We start from the raw sequence: 22,867 nt of genomic DNA, 5'->3' as shown, positions 1-22,867 counted from the left end.
AGGAATATAAGGCAAAATATCAGAATTACCAGCTATAGCTGTGGAGACCAGGTCCGTGAACCCTTCTCCACACAATCCTCAGCCTTCCATATGCCTCTTAAGTCGGCATCATCTGTCCATTGCATATACTACAGGACACGTCAAGCAGAGATCGACATAGCTTTGACTCTAGGACCCAGTATACTCATGTCTCTTTGGGCATGTTTTATATATACATATCTCTTAAGACAGTATCTTTAATATATATATATATATATATATATATATCTATCTCTAAATATATATATATATATATATATATATATATATATATATATATATATATATATATATATATATGCATACTAGGGTATCAATCTCTGCTGATAAGGTACCTGTCCACGCTGCCACAGCGATATAAACCCATGCCGACACAATCGCCGGTCTAAGTAGTGTACCAGAATGTGCACGCTATCTGCAGGATCCCTGAGAATAGCTGTCACGTCAGGGCTACCTTTTGGGCAAACGTGACACCCTAGGGGAAGATTCCCATCGTATCCTGGTCCTAGTGGGGAAAGGATACTGCCTGAGAATTCTTTGTGGGAAACTGCAGTCTCTTGTCTGGAGATTCCCGCTCTTTTTCCTCATGAGAGGAGGGAAATTTACCTCAGCTTTCTTCCCCTTAAAACATGTGTACCCTTGTGTCATGGACAGATGAGTCATCAGTGATATGCAAATCATCTTTTATTACAATAATCATATATTGAATACTTTTCTGCCATTTTGGCTGTAACTTTGCATAATCGTAGTCAACACTGGAGTCAAACTCCGTGTCGATATCAGTGTCTATTATTTTGGATAGTGAGCATTGAGAAACTCTAAAAGGTCTCTGCAACATAGGGATAGACATGGGTAGATTTCCTGTCTGTTCTCTAATCTTTTGTGCAATAAATTCACCTTAGCACTTAACTACACATATCCAAACAGGTGTCGGCGTTGTCGACGGAGACACCCTCACACACACATATTAGCTCCATCTCCTCCTTAGGGGAGCCTTTTACCTCAGACATGTCGACACACTACACACTCAGGGAATGCTCATCTGAAGACAATTCCCCCATAAGGCCCTTTGGAGAGACAGAGAGAGAGTATGCCAGCACACACCCAAGCGCTATTAACCCAGGAATAACATAGTAACTTAATGTTAACCCAGTAGCTGCTGTTTAGATTGATTTTTGCGCCTAATTATGTCCCCCCCCCTCTCTTTTTACCCTCTTCTACCGTGTAACTGCAGGAGAGAGACTGGGGAGCTTCCTCTCAGCGGTGCTGTGGAGAAAAAACATGGCGCTGGTGAGTGCTGAGGAAGAAGCCCCGCCCCCTCGACAGCAGGCTTCTGTCCCGCTTTCATGTACAATTTTGTCGGGGGCTCAGACATATATACAGTGCCCAACTGTAAATTATGCAAACTTTTGCCAAAGAGGTCTCCAATTTCTGCCCAGGGCGCACCCCCCTGCACCCTACAGTGACCGGAGTATGTGGGTTTAGTGTGGGAGCAATGGCGCACAGCTGCAGTGCTGTACGCTACCTCATATGAAGACTGGAGTCTTCTGCCGCCGATTTCGAAGTCTTCTTGCTTCTGTCACCGGCTTCTGTCTTCCGGCTCTGCGAGGAGGACGGCAGCGCGGCTCCGGGATCAGACGACCAAGGGTGCGATCCTGTGTACGATCCCTCTGGAGCTAATGGTGTCCAGTAGCCTAAGAAGCAGGACCTATCTTCAGTGAGTAGGGCTGCTTCTTTCCCCTCAGTCCCACATAGCAGAGAGTCTGTTGCCAGCAGATCTCTCTGAAAATAAAAAAACCTAACAAAATACTTTCTTTTAGCAAGCTCAGGAGAGCTCACTAAGTAGCACCCAGCTCGTCCGGGCACAGATTCAAACTGGAGGAGGGACATAGAGGGAGGAGCCAGAGCACACCAGTATCCAAATTCTTTCTTAAAGTGCTCTGTCTCCTGCGGAGCCCGTCTATTCCCCATGGTCCTTACGGAGTCCTCAGCATCCACTAGGACGTTAGAGAAACAAACAAAACTAGTAAGAATTTGATGTTTACACCCAGTAAATGCTTAATATTTATATCCTTACGTTTTAATTTGTACTATTCCCTTATTTCGTATGTCAGTATTATACCCAACCAGTCTTATCAGCTCTTTTTTTACAATTAATTCTTGTGATCGTCCCTGAATAAACACTGATTGGTCCTCTCTACCGTCACTCATGACATATCTACCAATGAGAACCAACTGACCGATAAACAATATGACAGGTCAGAATACTTATCAATCCCCTGTGGAGAACCAATCAGCAAACAGGACTACTGCTATAAGAACAATCAAGGGTCAGAATCCACTGACGCCCTGTGACCAAGCAATATTGCGAAACGTACGTCAGGAAGAAGGAAGAGAGGCCACAACCTCACGGTCACGTGGTGCGCACACGTGACCGCTACCAGCCGATCACGGCAAAGTTCGTCGCTACGGGAACCAGCATAACAGGAAGAACAGTGCGGCCGGAGTACAGCAGCGGGCAAACACGCGGGCAGACGCGGCCAGCACCATCCACCAGGTTTTCCCCTAACATCTCGTTTACACAAGTAGGATAAAACAAAATGACTGCACATACGGATTAGGTAATATCTTGACATAAGCATTTGTTTCTCTGTGCATGATAAATCTATACCCACGGGGCACAGAGAATATTTCATTATATGCATATGTATGAGCAACAGATAAAATACCAACAGTAAGTAAACAAGTGCATATTTGCTACCAAAATCACGGATGTTGATGCATCAACTATCTTTGGGAGCCTATCAAACACATAAATGTTTTTTTCTGTGTGTAATGCAGAAATCCATGCTCTTTTGAAAACACCCAATTGACTATATATGTGGCATATTTACTGTTGTGTTGTTCCCCCGCTGCCTGAAGGTGATTTATGGTGAGGCATTAGAGTCGGAGATATCACTGTTTAAAGATATATCTTACTGCATAATCCATAGTGTGTGTGTGATACATCCATTTTGGGAACCTACCTAACACATAAATGTTTTTTCTGTGTGTTATGCAGAAATCCATGCTCTTTTAAAAACACCCAATTGATGATATATATGGCACATTTTCTGTAGTGTTGTTTCCCCGCTGCCTAAAGGTGATTCATGGTGGGGCATTAGAGCTGGAAATATCACCATTTATGATATACCTTACTGCATAATCCATGTGGGATACATCTATTTTGAGGTTTTGGAGTCCAAATTTGGAGGCCTCCCTCTCTGCATAATTTAGAATCAGTCGTTCTATATATTCTTAATTATCTGTGCAGAATAGATGTTTCTTCTACTTGTACTTGCGACTACTTTTGCCGTGAATATTTAGATGGGTACCTGATTTTTGTGTTATAATTTTGTGTTATTGAGAAACAACTTTTGATTCTTTTTCATCAGCTGCCTAGACACTTGTGGTCTACACAATATCGCAAATTGGCTCTTACCTGTGCCCAATTAGGACACAGTGTGACTAGGGTGAGCATAAGGTCTGCGGTCATACCCCACTGGAGATGCCCAATCTCATCTGATCTTGGAAGCCAAGCAGTGGAGGGCCGGTTTAAGTACTTGGATGGGAGACCACCAAGGAACACCCTGGTACTGCAATTATTTGCTACCCCTTCTGTCACTAAAATAGAGCACTGATTCGCCTATCGGTCATGACCTATGATTTAACTACCTGCTAGGATTCAATTCCCAGTTGGGATATACAGCAGTTTTCAAATGATGGTCATATATATATACATTGAACAAACAATTTTTTGACCACAAGGTGTCCCATAGTTGGTGTGTTTGTGTTTTTGTTTCACAAAATCACAGAGTTACCCATCTCGGCCTATATTAGGTATTTGTACCTCAAAAGCTACGAACATTTTCTTTATATTTTCGCAATGTCACCATTCAGACAAATATTGGCGCTCATTGAACTCCTCAGTAATTAACTTATTAACGAAAATTATTAAAGTATTGTATTTTAGTCAGTTATTGTGACAATCAGTCATACAATATTATCTGTATATGAGTGCTTCCCAAAAAGAGTCTTCTTTCTTCTCTTTTTTCTGTGTTTACAATGTATATTTGACTCGTGGGAGCACCGCTGATGGGCAGTTTTTCCGACACACAAAAACAAGGAGTGTATTACCTTATGTGTCTGCTTCCCAAAGTGAGGATTTAAACCTTGAATTTAATTATCAGCTAATTACAGATAGTTTATCATTTTCACATATACACCTACTACACCAGTGCGGTTTCCAATCCTTTTGCTTTTCAAATACCCAGTAAATGCCTACATGAAAATGGAAATAAAGTTATTTGGTTCAAATAAAATACTCAAGACTCTGCACTGTGCAGAAGACAATTGCTGGTCAAGAGCTTGTCATCTAGAGGTCCAAAGATTGGTAACACCAAACGCTTAATGGACTAAGTTGCATTACTGATCCAGCCAGCAATTGTTATAATTCATGGTATATTTTGTCTTCATGTCGTCACTGTGAATGCCATCAGTCGACATGTTGACAATGGGATTTTCTGTTTACTTGTAATCTAAAAATAAGAATTTACTCACCGGTAATTCTATTTCTCGTAGTCCGTAGTGGATGCTGGGAACTCCGTAAGGACCATGGGGAATAGACGGGCTCCGCAGGAGACTGGGCACTCTTAAAAGAAAGATTAGGTACTATATCTGGTGTGCACTGGCTCCTCCCTCTATGCCCCTCCTCCAGACCTCAGTTAGGGAAACTGCACGGAAGAGCTGACATTACCAGGAAAGGATTTGGAATCCAGGCTAAGACTCATACCAGCCACACCAATCACACTGTACAACTCGTGATAACCATACCCAGTTAACAGTATGAACAACAACTGAGCCTCAGTAACAGATGGCTCATAACAATAACCCTTTAGTTAAGCAATAACTATATACATGTATTGCAGAGAGTCCGCACTTGGGACGGGCGCCCAGCATCCACTACGGACTACGAGAAATAGAATTACAGGTGAGTAAATTCTTATTTTCTCTGACGTCCTAGTGGATGCTGGGAACTCGGTAAGGACCATGGGGATTATACCAAAGCTCCCAAACGGGCGGGAGAGTGCGGATGACTCTGCAGCACCGAATGAGCAAAGGCAAGGTCCTCCTCAGCCAGGGTATCAAACTTGTAGAACTTAGCAAATGTGTTTGAACTCGACCAAGTAGCAGCTCGGCAAAGCTGTAAAGCCGAGACCCCTCGGGCAGCCGCCCAAGAAGAGCCCACCTTCCTTGTGGAATGGGCTTTTACTGATTTAGGATGCGGCAATCCTGCCGCAGAATGAGCTTGCTGAATCGTGCTACAGATCCAGCGCGCAATAGTTTGCTTTGAAGCAGGAGCACCCAGCTTGTTGGGCGCATGCAGGATAAACAGCGAGTCAGTTTTCCTGACTCCAGCCGTCCTGGCTATATATATTTTCAAAGCCCTGACTACATCTAGTAACTTGGAGTCCTCCAAGTCCCTAGTAGCCGCAGGCACCACAATAGGTTGGTTCAAATGAAACGCCGATACCACCTTAGGGAGAAATTGGGGACGAGTCCTCAATTCTGCCCTGTCCATATGGAAGATCAGATAAGGGCTTTTACACGACAAAGCCGCCAATTCTGACACACGCCTAGCCGAAGCTAAGGCCAATAGCATGACCACTTTCCACGTGAGATATTTTAGCTCCACAGTCTTAAGTGGCTCAAACCAGTGAGATTTCAGGAAATCCAACACAACGTTAAAATCCCAAAGTGCCACTGGAGGCACAAAAGGGGGCTGAATATGCAGCACTCCCTTAACAAACGTCTGAACTTCAGGCAGTGAAGCCAGTTCTTTTTGAAAGAAAATAGATAGGGCCGAAATCTGTACCTTTATGGATCCTAATTTTAGGCCCATAGTCACTCCTGACTGTAGGAAGTGCAGGAATCGACCCAGCTGGAATTCTTCTGTAGGGGCCTTCCTGGCCTCACACCAAGCAACATATTTTCGCCATACACGGGGATAATGTTGTGCTGTCACGTCTTTCCTAGCCTTTATCAGCGTAGGAATCACTTCATCTGGAATGCCCTTTTCCGTTAGGATCTGGCGTTCAACCGCCATGCCGTCAAACGCAGCCGCGGTAAGTCTTGGAACAGACAGGGCCCCTGCTGTAACAGGTCCTGTCTGAGAGGCAGAGGCCATGGGTCCTCTGAGATCATTTCTTGTAGTACTGGGTACCAAGTTCTTCTTGGCCAATCCGGAACGATGAGTATAGTTCTTACTCCTCTCTTTCTTACAATCCTCAGTAACTTGGGTATGAGAGGAAGAGGAGGGAACACATAAACCGACTGGTACACCCACGGTGTCACTAGTGCGTCCACAGCTATCGCCTGAGGGTCTCTTGACCTGGTGCAATATTTTTTTAGCTTTTTGTTGAGACGGGACGCCATCATGTTTACCTGTGGCCATTCCCAACGATTTACAATCAGCGTGAAGACTTCTGGATGAAGTCCCCACTCTCCCGGGTGGAGGTCGTGCCTGCTGAGGAAGTCTGCTTCCCAGTTGTCCACTCCCGGAATGAACACTGCTGACAGTGCTAGCGCGTGATTCTCCGCCCATCGGAGAATCCTTGTGGCTTCTGCCATCACCATCCTGCTTCTTGTGCCGCCCTGTCGGTTTACATGGGCGACCGCCGTGATGTTGTCTGACTGAATCAGCACCGGTTGGTTTTGAAGCAGGGGTTCTGCTTGACTCAGGGCGTTGTAAATGGCCCTTAGTTCCAGAATATTTATGTGAAGGGAAGTCTCCTGACTTGTCCACAGTCCTTGGAAGTTCCTTCCCTGAGTGACTGCCCCCCAACCTCGGAGGCTTGCATCCGTGGTCACCAGGACCCAGTCCTGTATGCCGAATCTGCGGCCCTCGAGAAGATGAGCCTTCTGCAGCCACCACAGCAGAGACACCCTGGCCCTCGGGGACAGGGTGATCAGCCGATGCATCTGAAGATGCGATCCGGACCACTCTGTGTCCAGAATCATGCCCAAGAACAGCAGACGCGTCGCAGGAATCAGCTGCGACTTTGGGATATTCAGAATCCAGCCGTGCTGTTGCAGCACTTCCCGAGATAGTGCTACGTTGACTAACAACTGCTCCTTGGACCTCGCCTTTATAAGGAGATCGTCCAAGTACGGGATAATTATAACTCCCTTCTTCCGAAGGAGTATCATCATTTCGGCCATTACCTTGGTAAATACCCTTGGTGCCGTGGACAGACCAAACGGCAACGTCTGGAATTGGTAATGACAGTCCTGTACCACAAACCTGAGGTACTCCTGGTGAGGTGGCTAAATGGGGACATGCAGATAAGCGTCCTTGATGTCCAGCGACACCATAAAATCCCCCTCTTCCAGGCTTGCAATAACCGCCCTGAGCGATTCCATTTTGAACTTGAACTTCCTTACATAAGTGTTCAAGGATTTCAAATTTAGAATGGGTCTCACCAAACCGTCTGGTTTCGGTACCACAAACATTGTGGAATAGTAACCCCGTCCCTGTTGAAGGAGGGGAACCTTGATTATCACCTGCTGAAGGTACAGCTTGTGAATAGCCACCAGCACTACCTCCCTTTCCCTGGGAGCCGCTGGCAAGGCTGATTTGAGGTAACGGCGAGGGGGAGTCAAAAAGGAAAAAAGTACTGCGCTATAAAACCAGCTGGGCAGGACCACAGGTAGAACTTGAAGAATTCAAGATATACATGAACTCGAACAATATTGGTCTAGAATTTACCACAACCATCAGCAAAGAGAAAGCTATCTTTCTAGATCTAGAAATTTATGTAGATAAAGAAAGACTCTGCACAAAAACACATATAAAAGAAGTGGATTCGAATAACTTTCTTCCATACAGCAGTAATCACCATAACCAATGGCTGAAAAACATCCCAGGGGGCCAACTACGAAGAATCAGGAGGAACTGTACGCACAAAGAAATGTATGAAATACAGAGTATAGAGATGAAGAAAAAATTTCTAAGGAAAGGCTACAAAGAAGAACAAATCCAAACGGAAGTCGATAAAGTATTACATCTGGATCGAAAAATGATGTTGCAATATAAAGAAAAGAAAACAGAGAACAACAACATCCAAGCCTCCTTCATCACCCAATATAATTCACACCACAAGGAGATTGAAGACATCATCAAGAGAAATTGGCACATACTAATGCTTGATGAAAATCTCAAAACTATAATACCGCAAACTCCGAAAGTGATCTATAGGAGGGCAAGGAATCTGAAACAAGAACTGACACATAGCTTCCTTCCAATAGAGAATCATCAGAAGATAAAGGGAAACAATGGATTCCATGCATGCTTAACATGCCTGGGATGCAAAAAATCAGGAAGAAGAATAACTCAACCAATAACATCCTTCACATCAAACCACACCAAAGAAAATTACTCCATCAAACAACAGATATCGTACGCATCAGAGGGTGTCATATACCTATTGGAATGCCCATGTGGGCAACAGTATATAGGACAGACCAAACGAAAACTCAAATCCGTATAGCAGAACATGTATATAATATCAAAAGAGGATTGGATACCCATAGTGTCTCTCAACACTATGCGGAACGACATGGAAGAAATCCGGATGGTCTGAAATTTATGGCCATACAAAAAGTGAATTTAAACTGGCGAGGGGGTGATATATCAACAGAATTAAGAAAAGCTGAGACGAAGTGGATCTACGAACTGAGAACTTTAAAACCACATGGTCTCCACATTGACAATGATTTAAACGTCTTCCTTTAAATATAGTTCATCCTTCTACATATTCTATTTTTGCATTTCAGCTACATTATATACTTTTTCAGCTACATCACATACATACACAGTCTAATGCTGAAGCAGGTGCTTGCCGCCTATTTTTTGGAAGTTCCTGTTGACAACTTCCGGTTTTAAAAGCCGTTTTTAATAAAGTTTATTGAAACCAGGGAGGATAAAAGGAATCTCCCTAACAACATTCAGTATCCTGGACGAAGTGCCGCAGTGCATGAAACGCGTCGATACACGAAGATCCCGTCACCGCGTCACCCGGAAGTGACATTCCGCGGCGCCTCATCAACTTCCGGTTAGGAAGAAGAGACGCCGGCCGCCGAGAACGAACTGACCAGTGTGAGATCCACAGACCAGAGGACCCAGAGGTAGGATAGGGACAGCTAGTACACCTGCCGGGGACCTTGCTATTGTGCCTGGAGGGATCACATTAAGCTGGAGATCGGGACTTTTTAAAATTTTCAAAAAAGAGCTTAAACATTACAGGGCACCTTGAGTTTATAACTAACCCACTGTGTTTAAACCTGTTTTTCTTTTTCAGCATTAGACAGTGACACATTATCAAGCGCTCCATATACACATTAATTAGGCGAGGGGGAGTCGCCTCGAACTCCAGCTTGTATCCCTGAGATACCACTTGTAGAACCCAGAGATCCACCTGTGAGCGAACCCACTGGTCGCTGAAGTTCCGGAGACGCGCCCCCACCGCACCTGGCTCCACCTGTGGAGCCCCAGCATCATGCGGTGAACTTAGTGGAAGCAGGGGAGGATTTTTGTTCCTGGGAACTGGCTGTCTGGTGCAGCTTTTTCCCTCTACCCCTGCCTCTGGGCAGAAAGGATGCGCCTCTGACCCGCTTGCCTTTCTGAGGCCGAAAGGACTGTACTTGATAATACAGTGCTTCTTAGGCTGTGAGGAAACCTGAGGTAAAAAAGTCGACTTCCCAGCTGTTGCTGTGGATACGAGGTCCGAGAGACCGTCCCCAAACAATTCCTCACCCTTATAAGGCAAAACCTCCATGTGCCTTTTAGAATCAGCATCACCTGTCCACTGCCGAGTCCATAATACTCTCCTGGCAGAAATGGACATTGCATTAATTCTAGATGCCAGCCGGCAAATGTCCCTCTGTGCATCCCTCATATACAAGACAACGTCCTTTATATGCTCTATGGTTAGCAAAATAGCATCCCTGTCGAGGGTATCAATGTTGTCTGACAGGGTATCAGACCATGCTGCTGCAGCACTACACATCCATGCTGAAGCAATAGCAGGTCTCAGTATAGTACCTGAGTGTGTATATACAGACTTCAGGATAGCCTCCTGCTTTCTATCTGCAGGCTCCTTTAGGGCGGCCGTATCCTGAGACGGCAGTGCCACCCTTTTAGATAATCGTGTGAGCGCCTTGTCCACCCTAGGGGATGTCTCCCAGCGTAACCTATCCGTTGGCGGGAAAGGGTACGCCATCAGTAACCTCTTAGAAATCACTAGTTTCTTATCAGGGGAACACCACGCTTCTTCACACAATTCATTTAATTCATCAGATGGGGGAAAAGTCACTGGCTGCTTTTTCTCCCCAAACATAATACCCTTTTTTGTTGTAACCGGGTTAATGTCAGAAATGTGCAACACATTTTTCATTGCCGTAATCATGCATCGGATGGCCCTTGTGGACTGTACATTTGTCTCATCCTCGTCTACACTGGAGTCAGACTCCGTGTCGACATCTGTGTCTGCCATCTGAGCTAGCGGGCGTTTTTGAGCCCCTGATGGCCTCTGAGACGCCTGGGCAGGCGCGGGCTGAGATGCCGGCTGTCCCAAGGCTGTCACGCCATCAAACCTTTTATGTAAAGAGTTGACACTGTCGGTTAATACCTTCCACATATCCATCCACTCCGGTGTCGGCCCCGTAGGGGGCGACATCACACTTATCGGCTCCTGCTCCGCCTCCACATAGCCCTCCACATCAGACATGTCGACACAGCCGTACCGACACACCACACACAGGGAATGCTCTGACTGAGGACAGGACCCCACAAAGTCCTTTGGGGAGACAGAGAGAGAGTATGCCAGCACACACCACAGCGCTATATAACACAGGGATTATCACTATACCGAGTGATTTTTCCCAATAGCTGCTTATTAAGACGAATTTGCGCCTAAATTTATGTGCCCCCCCTCTCTTTTTTACCCTTGTTGTACTGGATACTGCAGGGGAGAGCCTGGGGAGCGTCCTTCCAGCGGAGCTGTGAAGAGAAAATGGCGCTGGCTGTGCTGAGGAAGATAGCCCCGCCCCTTCAGCGGCAGGCTTCTCCCGCTTTTTATAATGTTAATGGCGGGGGTTTTTGCACATATACAGTGTTATACACCGTATTATGTGCTATTTGTGCCAAAAGGTAAACTAATTGCTGCCCAGGGCGCCCCCCCCCAGCGCCCTGCACCCAACAGTGACCGGAGTGTGTGGTGTGCTATGGGAGCAATGGCGCACAGCTGCAGTGCTGTGCGCTACCTTAATGAAGACAGGAGTCTTCAGCCGCCGTTTTTCATCTTTATCTTCCGTTTTCTGGCTCTGCAAGGGGGACGGCGGCGCGTCTCCGGGAACGGACGATCGAGGTCGGGCCCTGTGTTCGATCCCTCTGGAGCTAATGGTGTCCAGTAGCCTTAGAAGCACAAGCTAGCTGCAAGCAGGTAGGTTTGCTTCTCTCCCCTCAGTCCCTCGTAGCAGTGAGTCTGTTGCCAGCAGATCTCACTGAAAATAAAAAACCTAACAAATACTTTCTTTTCTAGTGAGCTCAGGAGAGCCCACTAAGTGCATCCAGCTCTGGCCGGGCACAGATTCTAACTGAGGTCTCGAGGAGGGGCATAGAGGGAGGAGCCAGTGCACACCAGATATAGTACCTAATCTTTCTTTTAAGAGTGCCCAGTCTCCTGCGGAGCCCGTCTATTCCCCATGGTCCTTACGGAGTTCCCAGCATCCACTAGGACGTCAGAGAAATAATACATGGTAAGGGTAACTTATATGACCTGTCTTGTGTACTTCCAACTTTGCAACCTACTGTAGTGTACTAGGCACTTGGGAATAGTGTTTTGGCGCTACGAATGGGGCTATTTGCAGCAAATTGAGGATACATGTATGTAGACATATCTGTAGCTTTAATAATTATACAGATTCTTTCATGGTGATAACTGCAGTGTATCTTAAGTAAGCCTGGATGACAGACAGGAACAAGGTTACCATGACTGCAGTTTTAAGTTATAAGTAGCACATTAATATGAGGCCACTTGCATTTTTTGCAGTTATGTAAAATCCCAGTCATACTGGCTATTTTGTTGGATGTAGATGAAATTAGCAGAAAATCACCAGGTGCAAGTTTCCACCAATCATCAATAATGAAAATCAAGAATTAAAAATAAAGATCATATTGGTTTCCTTGAGGGCCAAGAAAAGAAAATTGTTCAACCAATGTCATTGAGCCCCAAGCTCAAATTACCTAATATTGTTGCCGTTTTTATCTAAATAAGACCCCTCTCAGGGTGGGACGACTGTCATTTTAATTACTAGAGTGGCTTACAAACCTCTCCTGGTGCATTGCTCTGGAATGTGTTTCACATGTGGTTAATACAGCTTTAGAGGATTTTATATGTTAAAATGTGAAAGCAACTAATGTGCATCTGGCTACAGAGGAGAATGAAAACACATGCAGCGCTACGTACAGCAGGTGTTTCATGCACTGCATTTAGCCATCTCCACCAACAAATGGCTTTTATTTACTCTTAGCAGGAAAGCTGTTCTACAATGCTTGTACTTTTCCTGGCCCATGGAAATGAGCATAAATACACGTGAATAAATGGAAGCATATCAGCAAGCAAATATACTGTACAAAACCAAACAAGCATAGAATTCCTGAGGCAGGTAGCAAACACACATTATGGCCTTGGAAAAATAATTTAACACTGGTCAGGAAATATAGCAAACTCAATTAGCAGAAAAAAATAAGAATTTACTTACCGATAATTCTATTTCTCGGAGTCCGTAGTGGATGCTGGGGTTCCTGAAAGGACCATGGGGAATAGCGGCTCCGCAGGAGACAGGGCACAAAAGTAAAGCTTTCCGATCAGGTGGTGTGCACTGGCTCCTCCCCCTATGACCCTCCTCCAAGCCAGTTAGGTACTGTGCCCGGACGAGCGTACACAATAAGGGAGGAATTTTGAATCCCGGGTAAGACTCATACCAGCCACACCAATCACACCGTACAACTTGTGATCTAAACCCAGTTAACAGTATGATAACAGCGGAGCCTCTGAAAAGATGGCTCACAACAATAATAACCCGATTTTTGTAACTATGTACAAGTATTGCAGATAATCCGCACTTGGGATGGGCGCCCAGCATCCACTACGGACTCCGAGAAATAGAATTATCGGTAAGTAAATTCTTATTTTCTCTATCGTCCTAGTGGATGCTGGGGTTCCTGAAAGGACCATGGGGATTATACCAAAGCTCCCAAACGGGCGGGAGAGTGCGGATGACTCTGCAGCACCGAATGAGAGAACTCCAGGTCCTCCTTAGCCAGGGTATCAAATTTGTAGAATTTAGCAAACGTGTTTGCCCCTGACCAAGTAGCCGCTCGGCAAATTTGTAAAGCCGAGACCCCTCGGGCAGCCGCCCAAGATGAGCCCACCTTCCCTGTGGAATGGGCATTTACATACTTTGGCTGTGGCAGGCCTGCCACAGAATGTGCAAGCTGAATTGTACTACACATCCAACCAGCAATAGTCTGCCTAGAAGCAAGAGCACCCAGTTTTTTGGGTGCATACAGGACAACAGCAAGTCAGCTCTCCTGACTCCAGCCGTCCTGGAACATATTTTCAGGGCCCTGACAACATCCAGCAACTTGGAGTCCTCCAAGTCCCTAGTAGGTGCAAGGCACCACAATAAGCTGGTTCAGGTGAAACACTGACACCACCCTAGGGAGAGAACTGGGGACGAGTCCGCAGCTCTGCCCTGTCCGAATGGACAAACAGATATGGGCCTTTTTGAGAAAAAACCACCAACTTGACACTCGCCTGGTCCAGGCCAGGGCCAAGAGCATGGTCACTTTTCATGTGAGATGCTTCAAATCCACAGACTTGACCGGTTTTAAACCAATGTGACTTGAGGAATCCCAGAACTACGTTGAGATCCCACAGTGCCACTGGAGGCACAAAAGGGGGCTGTACATGCAATACTCCCCCGACAAACTTCTGGACTTCAGGAACTGAAGCCAATTCCTTCTGGAAGAAAATCGACAGGGCCGAAATTTGAACCCCAATGGACCCCAATTTGAGGCCCATAGACACTCCCGCCTGCAGGAAATGCAGGAAACGACCGAGTTGAAATTTCTTCGTGGGGCCTTCCTGGCCTCACACCACGCAACATACCTTCGCCACATGTGGTGACAATGTTGTGCGGTCACCTCCTTTCTGGCCTCGACCAGGGTAGGAATGACCTCTTCCGGAATGCCTTTTTCCCTTAGGATCCGGCTTTCCACCGCCATGCCGACAAACGCAGCTGCGGTAAGTCTTGGAACAGACATGGTACTTGCTGAAGCAAGTCCCCTCTTAGCGGCAGAGGCCATAAGACCTCTGTAAGCATCTCTTGAAGTTCCGGGTACCAAGTCCTTCTTGGCCAATCCGGAGCCACGAGCATAGTTCTTACTCCTCTACGTCTTACAATTCTCAGCACCTTAGGCATGAGAAGCAGAGGAGGGAACACATACACCGACCGGTACACCCACGGTGTTACCAGAACGTCCACAGCTATTGCCTGAGGGTCTCTTGACCTGGCGCAATACCTGTCCCGTTCCTTGTTCAGACGGGACGCCATCATGTCCACCTTTGGTATTTCCCAACGGTTTACAATCATGTGGAAAAAACTTCCCGATGAAGTTTCCACTCTCCCGGGTGGAGGTCGTGCCTGCTGAGGAAGTCTGCTTCCCAGTTTCCATTCCCGGGATGAAACACTGCTGACAGTGCTATCACATGATTTTCCGCCCAGCGAAAAGTCCTTGCAGTTTTTGCCATTGCCCTCCTGCTTCTTGTGTCGCCCTGTCTGTTTACGTGGGCGACTGCCGTGATGTTTTTCCCACTGGATCAATACCGGCTGACCTTGAAGCAGAGGTCTTGCTAAGCTTAAAGCATTATAAATTTACCCTTAGCTCCAGTATATTTATGAGGAGAAAAGTCTCCAGACTTGATCACACTCCCTGGAAATTTTTTCCTTGTGTGACTGCTCCCCAGCCTCTCGGGCTGGGCTCCGTGGTCACCAGCATCCAATCCTGAATGCCGAATCTGCGGCCCTCTAGAAGATGAGCACTCTATAACCACCACAGGAGAGACACCCTTGTCCTTGGATATAGGGTTATCCGCTGATGCATCTGAAGATGCGATCCGGACCATTTGTCCAGCAGATCCCACTGAAAAGTTCTTGCGTGAAATCTGCCGAATGGAATTGCTTCGTAGGAAGCCACCATTTTTACCAGGACCCTTGTGCAATGATGCACTGTTTTTAGGAGGTTCCTGACTAGCTCGGATAACTCCCTGGCTTTCTCTTCCGGGAGAAACACCTTTTTCTGGACTGTGTCCAGAATCATCCCTAGGCACAGCAGACGTTTCGTCGGGATCAGCTGCGATTTTGGAATATTTAGAATCCACCCGTGCTGTTGTAGCAGTATCCTAGATAGTGCTACTCCGACCTCCAACTGTTCCCTGGACTATGCCCTTATCAGGAGATCGTCCAAGTAAGGGATAATTAAGACGCCTTTTCTTCGAAGAAGAATCATCATTTCGGCCATTACCTTGGTAAAGACCCGGGGTGCCGCGGACAATCCAAACGGCAGCGTCTGAAACTGATAGTGACAGTTCTGCACCACGAACCTGAGGTACCCTTAGTAAGAAGGGCAATTTTGGGACATAGAGGTAAGCATCCCTGATGTCCTGGGACACTATATAGTCCCCTTCTTCCTGGTTCGTTATCACTGCTCTGAGTGACTCCATCTTGATTTGAACCTTTGTAAGTGTTCAAAAAAATTTTTTTTATTTTTTTTATTTTTAGAATAAGTCTCACCTAGCCTTCTGGCTTCAGTACCACAATATAGTGTGGAATAATACCCCTTTTCTTATAGTAGGAGGGGTAATTTAATTATCACCTGCTGGGAATACAGCTTGTGAATTTTTTCCCATACTGCCTCCTTGTCGGAGGGAGACCTTGGTAAAGCAGACTTCAGGAGCCTGCGAAGGGGAAACGTCTCGACATTCCAATCTGTACCCCTGGGATACTACTTGTAGGATCCAGGGGTCCTGTATGGTCTCAGCGCCATGCTGAGAACTTGTCAGAAGCGGTGGAACGCTTCTGTTCCTGGGAATGGGCTGCCTGCTGCAGTCTTCTTCCCTTTCCTCTATCCCTGGGCAGATATGATCTTATAGGGACGAAAGGACTGAGGCTGAAAAGACGGTGTCTTTTTCTGCAGAGATGTGACTTAGGGTAAAAACGGTGGATTTTCCAGCAGTTGCCGTGGCCACCAGGTCCGATGGACCGACCCCAAATAACTCCTCTTCCTTTATACGGCAATACACCTTTGTGCCGTTTGGAATCTGCATCACCTGACCACTGTCGTGTCCATAACATCTTCTGGCAGTTATGGACATCGCATTTACTCTTGATGCCAGAGTGCAAATATCCCTCTGTGCATCTCGCATATATAGAAATGCATCCTTTAAATGCTCTATAGTCAATAAAATACTGTCCCTGTCAAGGGTATCAATATTTTTAGTCAGGGAATCCGACCAAGCCACCCCAGCTCTGCACATCCAGGCTGAGGCGATCGCTGGTCGCAGTATAACACCAGTATGTGTGTATATACTTTTTATGATATTTTCCAGCCTCCTGTCAGCTGGTCCTTGAGGACGGCCCTATCTATAGACGGTACCGCCACTTGTTTTGATAAGCGTGTGAGCGCCTTATCCACCCTAAGGGGTGTTTCCCAACGCGCCCTAACTTCTGGCGGGAAAGGGTATACCGCCCATAATTTTCTATCGGGGGGAACCCACGCATCATCACACACTTTATTTAATTTATCTGATTCAGGAAAAACTATGGTTGTTTTTTCACATCCCACATAATACCCTCTTTTGTGGTACTTGTAGTATCAGAAATATGTAACACCTCCTTCATTGCCTTTAACGTGTGGCCCTAATAAGGAATACGTTTGTTTATTCACCGTCGACACTGGATTCAGTGTCCCTGTCTGTGTCTGTGTCGACCGACTAAAGTAAACGGGCGTTTTAAAACCCTGACGGTGTTTTTGAGACGTCTGGACCGGTACTAATTGTTTGTCGGCCGTCTCATGTCGTCAACCGACCTTGCAGCGTGTTGACATTATCACGTAATTCCCTAAATAAGCCATCCATTCCGGTGTCGACTCCCTAGAGAGTGACATCACCATTACAGGCAATTGCTCCGCCTCCTCACCAACATCGTCCTCCTACATGTCGACACACACGTACCGACATACAGCACACACACAGGGAATGCTCTGATAGAGGACAGGACCCACTAGCCCTTTGGAGAGACAGAGGGAGAGTTTGCCAGCACACACCAAAAACGCTATAATTATATAGGGACAACCTTATATAAGTGTTTTCCCTTATAGCATCTTTTTTATATATTTCTAACGCCAAATTAGTGCCCCCCCTCTCTGTTTTAACCCTGTTTCTGTAGTGCAGTGCAGGGGAGAGCCTGGGAGCCTTCCCTCCAGCCTTTCTGTGAGGGAAAATGGCGCTGTGTGCTGAGGAGATAGGCCCCGCCCCTTTTTCGGCGGCCTCGTCTCCCGCTCTTAACGGATTTTGGCAGGGGTTAAATATCTCCATATAGCCTCCGGAGGCTATATGTGAGGTATTTTTAGCCAAAATAGGTATTCATTTTGCCTCCCAGGGCGCCCCCCTCCCAGCGCCCTGCACCCTCAGTGACTGCCGTGTGAAGTGTGCTGAGAGGAAAATGGCGCACAGCTGCAGTGCTGTGCGCTACCTTTAGAAGACTGAGGAGTCTTCTGCCGCCGATTCTGGACCTCTTCTTACTTCAGCATCTGCAAGGGGGCCGGCGGCAGGGCTCCGGTGACCATCCAGGCTGTACCTGTGATCGTCCCTCTGGAGCTGATGTCCAGTAGCCAAGAAGCCAATCCATCCTGCACGCAGGTGAGTTCACTTCTTCTCCCCTAAGTCCCTCGTTGCAGTGATCCTGTTGCCAGCAGGACTCACTGTAAAATAAAAAACCTAAGCTAAACTTTTCTAAGCAGCTCTTTAGGAGAGCCACCTAGATTGCACCCTTCTCGGCCGGGCACAAAAATCTAACTGGCTTGGAGGAGGGTCATAGGGGGAGGAGCCAGTGCACACCACCTGATCGGAAAGCTTTACTTTTGTGCCCTGTCTCCTGCGGAGCCGCTATTCCCCATGGTCCTTTCAGGAACCCCAGCATCCACTAGGACGATAGAGAAATATCGTTATATAATGCCATGTTGTGTTACATAGTGAGCCTGTTAAAATGGTCTGATGTAGATTTCAGTAGTAGTACTGTAGCAGTAGTGTAGCAGTAGTAACCGCCTCAATGCAATGCTCATTCATGAGAAAAACAAAAAAACAAGGGAGGTGGAAGGACATAAAAATGTATAAGATTATGTGAAATTTATACCCCTTTCAGACCGCCACCTATGAACATGGGCTATAGGCACATGAACGCGCATAACCCGTGTTCAGGTGCGGTCTGAAAGATGCAAGGGTTGAAATACCGGGTCGAGTGTCCCAGTACTTCAACCCTGGTCGCGAGCAGGGTTAAACATATCTTCAAATCGGCTCACTGTGCGGTTTGAACGGGAGCCGGATCGATGTGACCCATTTCCCATTCACTCTCTGTGTACTGGCTGCGCTTGGAGATCATGTGATCTCCAAGCGCCGCGTCAGCTATGATGTTACCAACCTGGCAATATGCCGGGTTGTAGTCAGCGGTAGCAGGGCGCCTAAGGCAGGTCGCACACTGGAAGCTCCCATGTCAGGCTCCCGTATGCAACCAGCCTCAGGCGGTCTGAAAGAGGTACAGCCTTCACAACATGCCAGAAAACACCTCATTCCATCAAATTGCATCTGTTACAAATTATGAATTTAAAACATGAAATGTTCATAAGAATGTTAACACTATAAAAAGGACTATTACTTAATGACAAAAATAAAGCCACAATTTTTTTATTTGTTTTTGCAACTAACATTTTTGAGCCTATAAAAACACATTGCCTGCTATAACATAGTACAGAAAGAGTGGAAATTTCAAAGAAAGAATTAAAATAGATCAATTTAAAACACAGCTACAATGGACATGATTAAATTCAGCGACAGTTGAATAGCTCCGTGAATTAGCTCCCGATGCTATTCAATTCAGCACTTTGGTAAGTCAGAGAATGCCCGTTCTCCCGGACTAAACAGGTTGTTTAGTCGGGAGAACGGGCATTCTCCGACTTAAGTGCCCGGCGCGACCCTGTTCTCGCCACGCAAATAGTAGAGATCTGCACCGCGCCGGCACTTCTGCCGGATTTCTGCTCACACCCTTCACGTAACATAGCACTGAATGAAATAGTGCCGAGTATTCAAGTGTCGCTGTATTGAATCGTGCCCATTGTTAACATTCTTCTACATCACTGTATCCGGATTACACGGAGCTAAAATACAAAAAAATAAAAAAAAAACCTACAGTATGCTTGCAGATCATAAATAAATTTGTACATTATTTAACCTTTAAAGAACAAATTATTGGATGCTGTTGGAGAGAAATTGGGTGGTTGCTTTCAGAGGATAAACTAACCTTTCAACAGGCAATATTAGGAATGCATCTAACAGAAATTACGAAATAAACACATCTAAACGGGTGCAGACTCTTACAAAATGAGCCCTCATTCACAATAACATGCGGGTCCCTTCCATTAGGATGCATAAAAAACCTGTATGATCAGCTTGGTTAAGTAATCATTGCCCAGAGAATTTTGGATCCTGCAGCCGTTTAATCCCATGCAGCTGACAATTCCACCCCTGTAAGGTTTCTGCAAGAGAAACATTCTCTTTGTGCATGTCTCCGTTACAGTTTCCACAATGAGTTAGAAAACATTTATTAAAACTACGCATTATTAAAAAGACACCAGAAAAATAACAAATGTAGAATTAGAAAGACTTTGTGTCATCTACCCTAATTTTATGGATATGAAAAAGTATGAGCAATGTAAATACATATGACATTTTCACAATATAAAATTTTTTGGACAAAAAAGTCACAAGATTTGCCTTAACGCATAGCCTAGGTCACATGCAAGAATCTACAGAGGATCACATATGTTCCACTCATACCTCAGGAGTATTTCAGCCACAGCAACAATCAATACAACTTTATAAGAGTTTCACAAAATATAGCAAATGGGAATGAAATGATGTATCACTGGACAAGAACGGAGAAAATAAGATTTTACTTACCGGTAAATCTATTTCTCGTAGTCCGTAGTGGATGCTGGGGACTCCGTAAGGACCATGGGGAATAGACGGGCTCCGCAGGAGACATGGGCACTTTAAGAAAGAATTTAGATTCTGGTGTGCTCTGGCTCCTCCCTCTATGCCCCTTCTCCAGACCTCAGTTAGAGAAACTGTGCCCGGAAGAGCTGACAGTACAAGAAAAGGATTTTGGGAATCCAGAGTAAAGGTGCATACACACGGAGAGATTTTGACTATGAGAGATTTTGACTAACTTTTCCCTTGAACTGGCAGTAGGAGATTTTGACTAACTTTACCAGAGATTTTGTCTAACTATGCAAGAGATTTTGGCTATGGGAGATTTTGGCTATGGGAGATTTTGACTATCTCATTTAAATAAGGGGATGAGTGTCATATATAGGACGATTTTACAGGGTGGCTGGTATTTAAATAGCTAAAAGTAAAAAAAAAATGTTTGCGTGGGGTCCCCCCTCCTATGTAAAACCAGCCTCGGGCTCTTTGAGCCAGTCCTGGTTGTTAAAATACAGAGGAAAAAATGAGTAGGGTTCCCCTATATTTAGACAACCAGCACCGGGCCCTGCGTCCGGTCCTGGTTTAAAAAATACGGGGGACAAAAGACATAGGGGTCCCCCGTATTTTTAAAACCAGCACCGGGCTCCACTAGCCAGGGAGATAATGCCACAGCCGGGGGACACTTTTATATTGGTCCCTGCGGCCGTGCCATTACCCCCCCAACTAGTCACCCCTGGCCGGGGTACACTGGAGGAGTGAGGACCCCTTAAATCAAGGGGTCCCCCCCTCCAGCCACCAAAGGGCCAGGGGTGAAGCCCGAGGCTGTCCCCCCCATCCGTGGGCGGTGGATGGGAGGCTGATAGCCTTTCAATAGTAATATTGTTCTTTACAGGTGGCCTACAGGTCCCAGCAAGCCTGCCCCAGCATGCTGGCACTTGGAGAACCACAAGTGCCAGCATGCCCGGACATAAAGGGCCCGCTGGCACCTGTAGTCCACCTGTAAAGAAAATATTGAAAAAAAAACACGACACATTCTTTAAAAAATCCTTTATTAAACTGGGTCTTCACCTGGGGGCGGCGGCCTTTAAGCTCTTTTGCATGGCCGCCGCCTTCCCAGGGCTTCCGGCGTCTTCACCTGGGGGGGCGCCACCTCCCCAGGGCTTCTGGGGTCTTGCTCCGGCGTCTTCACCTGGTGGGCGGCAGCTGCTAAGCTCTTTTGCATAGCCGCCGCCCATCCAGGACTTCCACGGCGTCTTCAGTCTTCAGGAGCTCTTCTCCGCTCCTCCTCCGCCGTCGGACTGAAAGCCGCTGCCTCGCGCTGACTTATATAAGTCAGCGGGAGGGGGCGGGGCGATGACGCGGCGAGCCGTGATTGGCTCGCGGCGGCCATCTGGAATTTCAAAAATGACGCTGAGGCGCCATTTTTGAAACTGGTACCGCTCCGCTGCCAAACTCTGCAAGATAAAGGTAAATTTCCGCCGCCCGCACCGCCGCCGCCCGCACCACCGCCTCAACCCGCCGCCGCCCACACCGCCACCGCAACCCGCCGCCGCCCGCACCGCCACTGCAACCCGCCGCCGCCCGCACCGCCGCCAACATCGCTATCGCTGGGAAAAATCGCTGGCCTCTAGCGATTTTAACTAACTTTCCCAGCGACATAGCCAAAATTGACTTGCCTGCACTGACTATTTTTCCCAGCGATAGCGACCTGGCGGGGACGCGCATCGCTATAGCTGCCTGTGTACACACGGAGCGATCTGCACTAACTTTCTGAGCGATTTTGACTATATAGTCAAAATCGCTCAGTTATATCGCTCCGTGTGTATGCACCTTAAGACTCATACCAGCCACACCAATCACACCGTATAACTTGTGATAACTTTACCCAGTTAACAGTATGAACAATCACAGAGCATCAGATAAACTCTGATGCAACTATAACATAACCCTTATTTAAGCAATAACTATATACAAGCACTGCAGAAGAAGTACGCACTTGGGACGGGCGCCCAGCATCCACTACGGACTACGAGAAATAGATTTACCGGTAAGTAAAATCTTATTTTCTCTAACGTCCTAGTGGATGCTGGGGACTCCGTAAGTACCATGGGGATTATACCAAAGCTCCCAAACGGGCGGGAGAGTGCGGATGACTCTGCAGCACCGAATAAGCAAACACAAGGTCCTCCTCAGCCAGGGTATCAAACATGTAGAACTTTGCAAAGGTGTTTGAACCTGACCAAGTAGCCGCTCGGCAAAGCTGTAATGCAGAGACCCCTCGGGCAGCCGCCCAAGAAGAGCCCACCTTCCTTGTGGAATGGGCCTTAACTGATTTAGGCAGCGGCAACCCAGCCGCAGAATGAGCCTGCTGAATCGTGTTACAGATCCAGCGAGCAATAGTTTGC

General features: G+C 46.6%; 1 protein-coding gene and 1 pseudogene across 8 annotated transcripts in view; one reads left to right on the top strand and one right to left on the bottom strand.

Annotated features, from left to right (window-relative positions):
* Positions 1-22,867, bottom strand: part of TCF12 (transcription factor 12) — a 524,272-nt gene that overhangs the window by 398,007 nt on the left and 103,398 nt on the right. The gene's annotated exons all lie outside the window — the stretch shown is intronic.
* Positions 3,563-3,683, top strand: LOC134937071 (5S ribosomal RNA; annotated as a pseudogene).

This window comes from Pseudophryne corroboree, chromosome 6 (genome assembly GCF_028390025.1).
Source record: "Pseudophryne corroboree isolate aPseCor3 chromosome 6, aPseCor3.hap2, whole genome shotgun sequence".
Taxonomy (NCBI): domain Eukaryota; kingdom Metazoa; phylum Chordata; class Amphibia; order Anura; family Myobatrachidae; genus Pseudophryne; species Pseudophryne corroboree.
This window is presented reverse-complemented; position numbering and strand designations above follow the sequence as displayed.